This window comes from Cibotium barometz, chromosome 6 (assembly GCF_041138505.1).
Source record: "Cibotium barometz isolate CiBa-2024 chromosome 6, ASM4113850v1, whole genome shotgun sequence".
NCBI classification, from domain to species: domain Eukaryota; kingdom Viridiplantae; phylum Streptophyta; class Polypodiopsida; order Cyatheales; family Cibotiaceae; genus Cibotium; species Cibotium barometz.
In genome coordinates this window covers 20,296,238-20,303,935 of record NC_141051.1, presented here as the reverse complement: position 1 = coordinate 20,303,935, position 7,698 = coordinate 20,296,238, and positions in this window count along the sequence as shown.

The following is a 7,698-nucleotide window of genomic DNA, read 5'->3' as shown; positions in this document are numbered from 1 at the left end:
TGACTGTTTTATGTCAAGAATGCTGGGGAAGCATTTTGACCGTCTTGAGGATTAAGGTCATGAAGACCGAACTGATAAAGTTGCAACTGCTGACGGAGAGTCAAATGAGGACGTCTCGCGTAGCAAGGTTGATCGAGGTCTTGACCAGCCTCGGTTCGATTTAAATGGTGAGCTTCCGGTACGGTGGATGAGGGACCAAGGAAGCGGCCTATGAGTGAAGCGCTAGGTCACCTACGAAGGATCCTAGAGGATGCTGACCATACGGTGCTCGGGCTCTGGGTCACCGAAGATACCCACACGTGCGTCGTGAAAGATATTGGAACAAGGAGTAAGAGTTGTTTTCTGAAACCGGGCACGGATCTGGTTGATTGACTTTGCTGGTCCTCAACGGATGAGTCCATGGCTCTTTTATATAGATCTGTGGGTTGATCTTGCTGATCTTCCACAGAGATTCCATTCTGTTATATGAATATATTGCCGGTTACTATGAGCTAGGAACTATGGAAAAGGCCCCTGAGTGAACAGGTGGTGAGCGTTCTAGTTGCCAATGATGCCATAAGTACACCGATGAATGAATGACGGGAAATATGGATTCAACCAAAGACTTTGAGGATTGTCATCAGTGACATAATGGTTTCATTAAAGGATTGTTTTAAAGTTAGCTGATGCTGAGAAAAAGGTAATTTCATATTGGGTGTGTAAGTGGTGTGACTAGTTTTATGTTTGCATGAACTTCCGGCTAGGGGGCCTTGGAACTCTTTTCCTTGGTACCCGGGACAAAACCTAACCAAATTCCTAATTGGATCCCATCACTACAGTGGTTGGGCGATTGGCTAACCCATGGGACTGGACAGGGTTAGTCTGGACTGATGGATCCGTAAATCGAGACTCAATTTCTGTTACTACGATAGATAAAGTAAATCCCAGTTAGTAATTGTTCTATGGATAGGAATCAACGGCGGGGCTGTGCCTCTTGATGGGGAAAAAAGCGTTGATCCCAATGATCCAAGTAAGTTTCTTCCTTGATCTGACCCAGTATCTTTATAGATGCGGTCGGATCAGCTTGATCAGAAATGGTCTTGACTACGTTAGAGTAAAAGTTATCCTGGTGAAATCGCCTGTGCTTTCCAGGTAAAGGAAGTTTTTCCGGGTTTGGTTTTGGATAAACCGACGGATTAGTCTCTTGTCCGGATATCCGTGGAGGCCCTGAGTGTGAGACCCCTGGCCGCGCAAGATGTGTTACTTCCGCTGCTAGCATCCGAATCTGTTGCATGGTGGAGACATGGATCTCACAGTGTGTGTGTGTGTGTGTGTGTGTATACATATATATATATATATATATATGTATATATATATATATGTATATATATATATATGTATATATATATATATGTATATATATATATATGTATATATATATATGTGTGTGTGTGTGTGTGTGTGTGTGTGTGTGTATATGTATATGTATGTATGTATGTATGTATATGTGTGTATTTATGTATATATATGTATATATATGTGTTTGTGTGTGTGTGTGTGTGCACGCGCGCGCGTGTGTGTGTGTGTTTATATATATATGTATGTGTGTGTGTGTGTGTGTATATGTGTGTATTTATGTATATATATATATATGTATATATATGTGTGTGTGTGTGTGTATATACATACATATATGTATGTATGTATGTCTGTATACATACATACACATACATACATGTATGTATGTATGTCTGTATGTTTGTTTGTTTGTTTATTTGTATATATACATACATACATACATACATGCATGCATATATATATATATATATATATATATATATATATATATATATATATACACGCATGTATGTATATTTATATATATATTTACATATGTATGAATGTTCGTTTGTACGCATGTATGTATATATACATACATACATACATACATACATATATATACATACATGTATGTATATATACATACATACATACATACATATATATATATATATGTATATATATATATATACACATACATACATATGTATGTATATTTATATATATTTTTACATATGTATGAATGTTTGCTTGTATACAATTTATGTATATTACAAAGTGGAAATTCTCATGTCTATTTGTGCCCAAGGCCAAGACTAAGAGTATGTAAAAGGGTCAAGATGTATGTCTATTTGGGCCCATAGACACTTTTAAGTGTAATGTGAAAGAGGCAGGCATGTATATAAGTGAAAATACAAAATATTGATGTAATTAATCACTTGTTAATCATAAATAGAAAATTAAAAAATAGAAAAAAATGATGTAGCTAATCGTTACTAATCATAATTACAGTTTACTAATCCTAGCTATGGTGGCTTCTCTCTTTTGAGAAGAAGAGTAAGCCCTCCTTCATAAGTGCTACCATATGCAAACTCTGGTTAATGAGTGTTCATGTCACGGTTTGTCTGTCCATCCTTCTGTGGTTAATTGGGGACGCCTAATTACCACTATGTTCAAAGCATGGCACTTGGGTGATTCCAAATATTCCATGTGTAAGACATATGAAATTAGCGATAGCTGGAACTAACTATGGATTTATTACTTATGTGTTGTCGTGAACTTGTGGCATGTGTTGCTAACTCGTAGTGTGTTTGAATGGGCAACCTTGTAGGTCGGTGAGATTGACGTGATGGCAGCGATATGGTGCAAGCTATTACTGGGATGGTTCTCATTTTGATATTTTTGCCGTAGTGTTTACCTACTACGAGGTTTTGTATTTGGCCGCCCATTTTGATGTATTCGGGCGTGGACCTATTGAGCTGCCCACTTTTGTTATATTGGGCGTGGATTTATTTATTTGCACGTGAATTAGCCCTTGGGGTTCTATTGTAAGATAGGAACACTTTAGCTAAGCTTGTGTTAAAAGCAACCCCCATTTTTGTAAAAGGCAAGCACATGCATAAGTGTGCATCTATTTTTGGCTTATGGGCTATTTTTTATTAATAAAGCATAAATACTCAAGAAGTGGTAATTTAATTGAAGTGATGAACTAGTTGGTATTTGGTTGGACGGTGTGTCTCCCCATGATCCTAGTGGTTTCAGTGGTATTAGAGCAAAGGGGGGAGAGAAGGTGAAAAATATTGAGAAAAATCAAAGGGAGGAAGACTTGCAAAAGAAAGAGAGAAGGTACGTGCAACTTTCTGGTTTCTGAGAAAGAAGAAAAATTCACAAAATTGAAGGCTTGGTTGAGGTCTCTTCTTCAAGGTCACATCAAGGAAATAACCAAAGCCAAAGGGTAAAGGCTTTATCCAAACCCTTGGTTAAGGCATTAATACAAAGCTTAAGCATTAACAAAGATTAAGAAAAGCTTAAGCTTAGTTTTAAAACAAAACTTTCTACACGGGCTGCGCGAATTCGTGCCCGTCAAGCTAGCGTGAAAATTGCAAATTCGGCACTCTTTGCTTGGGAGTTTGTCTCTTAATTCAGCTACCAAATCAAACATCTGTTCCGTCAAATGCGTCTGGCACAATCTCTTGCACAAATCATGTACCTTGTGTGAGAGGTTTCGTGGAAGATCCAAGCATTTGAATTTGCAAATGGTGGAGAGAGCTCTGCAGAAATCAAGGGTGGAGAAAAATTACATAATTGCTTTACTCAAAAAAGTCTAAAAAGATAAGAGGAGATTCATACGCAAAGCTTCTTCAAGCCAAAACTTCATAAAAATCAGTCCAAATTTGTCCGAATATGGCCCGGCTTGGAACTGGAAATATTTTCAGTTTCTTATTTGGTTTGGCTCAGAAAATTACAGCAATTCAAAAGTGCGGGATTTTTAAATTTGGTCATTTTACGCCTTCCCAAAGCTTAAATTTACTCTCGATGCTCAATATTGTTTCTACCGGACGACCTTCCAACACTTCGAGAATACTTCAAGCACTTTGGTGATTGCGTTGGATGGTCACACCACTCTTCTAATCGCCATGGGATTCAAAATCTTCAAAATCTTCACCACGAGCGAAAAATCATATAAGTATTTCTAACTTTTTCCTATCTTTATTTCTTTTTAGCATTCATGGCTGATCTACCTGCACTTCCGTCTATTCAAGAGCAACTCACAGCTTTCCTCAATACAAGGCTAAAGCCCAACAGCATTGGGATACTCTTAGGCAATTGAAAGGAGAGGATGTCCATACCTATATTGAAAATTTTTGAAATGCTCTCATTCAAATGCAATCTAAAGAAAAGTGCATGAAAAGCATCTTAAAAGGAAGTTCATCTTAGGATTGGATCCAAAGATTAGAGCGGGGGTTCATATGTTTCGTCCTCACACTCTTTCCTCTGCTATATCTCTTGCTCTAAATTATGAAAAGAAAAATGGTGTGCCCAGGTTCCAATAGGAGAATCGTACTTCTAAATTCTCCAAAGATTTGACAGGCATTCTTCATTCAAAGCGACCTTTTAAAACAAGGGTCAAGATCAAAGAAACCAGCAATTCAACAACAACAAAGCAAAGATTGGCAACAATAGCAATGGAGCGATTGGAGAACCAAAGAAGATAGATGTTCCAGATTCATTAACTCGAGATGAAAAAGCAAGCAATGTTCGATGTTACACTTACCATCATAGGGGAAACTATGCTAATAAGTGTCCAAATGACACCAACAACAAGAAGAAGAATAAGAAGAAGAAACCAATGGCACGGCTTAACATGGTGGATGGAGATGAAGACATTGGCAATGGAGATGAGGATGATGCTTACGAGGTGACGACGACTACGAGCCAAAGTCTGATGGTAACGAATTCAATGGTAAATCTGATCAAGAATGTACTTCTAACCTTGATCCTCATTCTTTTTCACCACATACTTTACTTGAAATGAAGGAAAAAATTCAAGATAAGGAAATCACAATCTTGCATGATGATGGTAGCACACACGACTTTATTTTCGAACGTCTTACACATGCTCTTCATCTTGGCATAATTCCTTCTCATTTTAAAGTAAAGGCTGCTTTTTAAAATCAAAAGTATAATTGTACTAAGAAAGTAAAGAATCCTGCTTTTTCTATTGCATAATTTTTGGATCAACGTACTGTTTTAGTAGCACCTTTACATGGTATTGACATGATTTTGGGAATGCCTTTTCGACATGAGTACACACCACAAATTGATTATGCAAAGCACACAATGTCTTTATGCATCATGGAAAGAATATTTGTTTGCAAGGAATTTCTGAGAGTAAGGACCAACCACTTTTGAGCCATACTCAAGCAAAAAGAGCTTTGAGAAAGAGGGAGAAAACTTTTTTTTATTTTGGTTAACCAGCTTAGTGCTCAAGAACCACCTCCTAGGGATACATCCCATGACTCTTTCATTTCCAAATTCTCTGACTGTTTTCTCAATGAGTTACCTCCTGGACTCCCTAGATCACATCTTGAAGATCGTCACATAGACATTATTCCAGGTAGTGTACCGCCTTGTAGAGCACCTTATAGAGTTAACCCTCTTAAGTAAAGAGAAATTCAAACTCAAATCGAGGAATTACTTTCTCGGGGACTTATTAGACCAAGTAGTTCACCATATGGAGCACCAGTTCTTCTTGTAAAAAAGAAAAATGGTACTTATCGTATGTGTGTAGACTATAGGGCTCTCAAAAAGAATACTATCAAGAATAGATTTCCAATTCCTAGAATTGATGATCTACTTGATAAATTAACACGAGCCAGTGTCTTTAGCAAAATTGACCTAAAATCTGGATATCATCAAGTAAGAATGACCAAGCAAGATATCTATAAGAATGCTTTTAGAACTCAGACTGGTCACTTTGAGATTTTTAGTAATTCCATTCGGTCTTACTAATGCTCCTGTGACTTTGTCGTATGATGAATAGAATCTTTCTTGAACATCAAAACTTTGTGGTTGTCTTTTTTGATGATATCTTAATTTTTAGTAAATCTCAAGAAGATCACGAAAAACACTTGGAAATTGTATATAATTTGCTCAAGGAAAATGAACTTTACATCAATCCCGAAAAAGAGTAGTTTCTTCCAGAGTGAGATTGAGTATTTGGGGCATATAGTTTCTGATAAGGGCATACATGTAAATCCCAAGAAAATAGAAACTATTGTGATATGGCCACGTCCCAAGAATCTTTATGAATTACGATCTTTTCTAAGGTTGTGTAGCTATTATCGCAAATTTGTCCGTAATTTTGCATATAAGGCGCACACTCTCACTGAACTTCTCAAGAAAACCAAACCTTATGAGTGGACCAAACTTCAAGAGAAATCTTTTCTTGCATTAAAATATGCACTTACTCATGCACTTGTGTTACAATTACTTACTCATGCACTTGTGTTACTTTATTTTTCACGTCCTTTCTTTGTGGTTATAACCGATGCTAGTGGTAAAATATGCACTTACTCATGCACTTGTGTTACTTGATTTTTCACGTCCTTTCTTTGTGGTTATAACCGATGCTAGTGGTAAGGGCATTGGTGTTGTATTAATGCAAGATGGTCATCCTATTGCTTTCGAGAGTAGGAAATTTCAACCTACTGAAAGTAAGTATAGCACCTATGACAAGGAATTGTCAGCTCTAGTCCATGCATTAAAAATTTGGAAACATTATTTGATGGGCTCAAAATTTCTTATAAAGACTGATCAACAGAGTATCAAACATTTGCTTTCTTAACCACTTATTTCAGATAGACATATTAAATGGGCAGCTTTTATTCAAAGTTTTCAGCCTATTACTCAATACCAACTTGGTAAAGAAAAGTAGTTGCTGACACTTTGAGTAGAAGACCTTTCATTTAAAATATTTCTGTGATTGAGAATACATCTTTTGACTCTATGCATGAGACTTATGACTAAGACCCTGACTTTAGTGATATTTGGTCCAGATTGAGAGAAAATCATTGGACACCTTTTGTTGAGTATTCCACGATAATGGATATCTTTCTTTCCAGAAAAGATTATGCATTACTCGACCTTTTAGACATTCTATTTTAGAGGAATTACATCAGCCACCTTATGCGGGGCATCGAGGTGTTTCATCCACATTCCAGACTATTTCTTATGATTTTTATTGGCCTAAAATGAAAAATGATGTAGCTAAATTTGTGTCTAAATGTGATGTTTGTCAAAAAGTGAAAAGTTATAAGGGCAAGAAACTTGGTTTACTCATGCCACTTCCTATTCCTAATGCTCCTTGGGAACAGATTTCCTATGGATTTTATCACTGGTTTTCCATTGACTATACGAACCATAATGATATGATTTGGACCATTGTTGATAGGTTTAGTAAACAAGCATATTTTCTTTCTTGTAAAAAGACTCTTATTACACATCAAGCTCCACATTTGTTTGTTAAACACATCTTCACACATCATGGTTTACCACCACAAGTGATTATTTCTCATAGAGATTCTAAGTTTTGCAATGATTTATGGACTACATTGTTTGATAATCTAGGCACTAAATTGGATTTTTCCACTACATTTCATCTTGAATCTAATGGTCAAACAGAAGTGACAAATAGCACAATATTGGATTTACTTCATGCATATGTTTCATCACAACCTAAACAATGGGATAAGTATATCCATATTTTGCAATTTGCATATAACAACACACCGCATTCATCCACTGGAAAGGCACCTTTTGCAATTGTGTATGGAAAAGCTTTACCTACTCCTATCACTCGTTTGTCACACACTATTG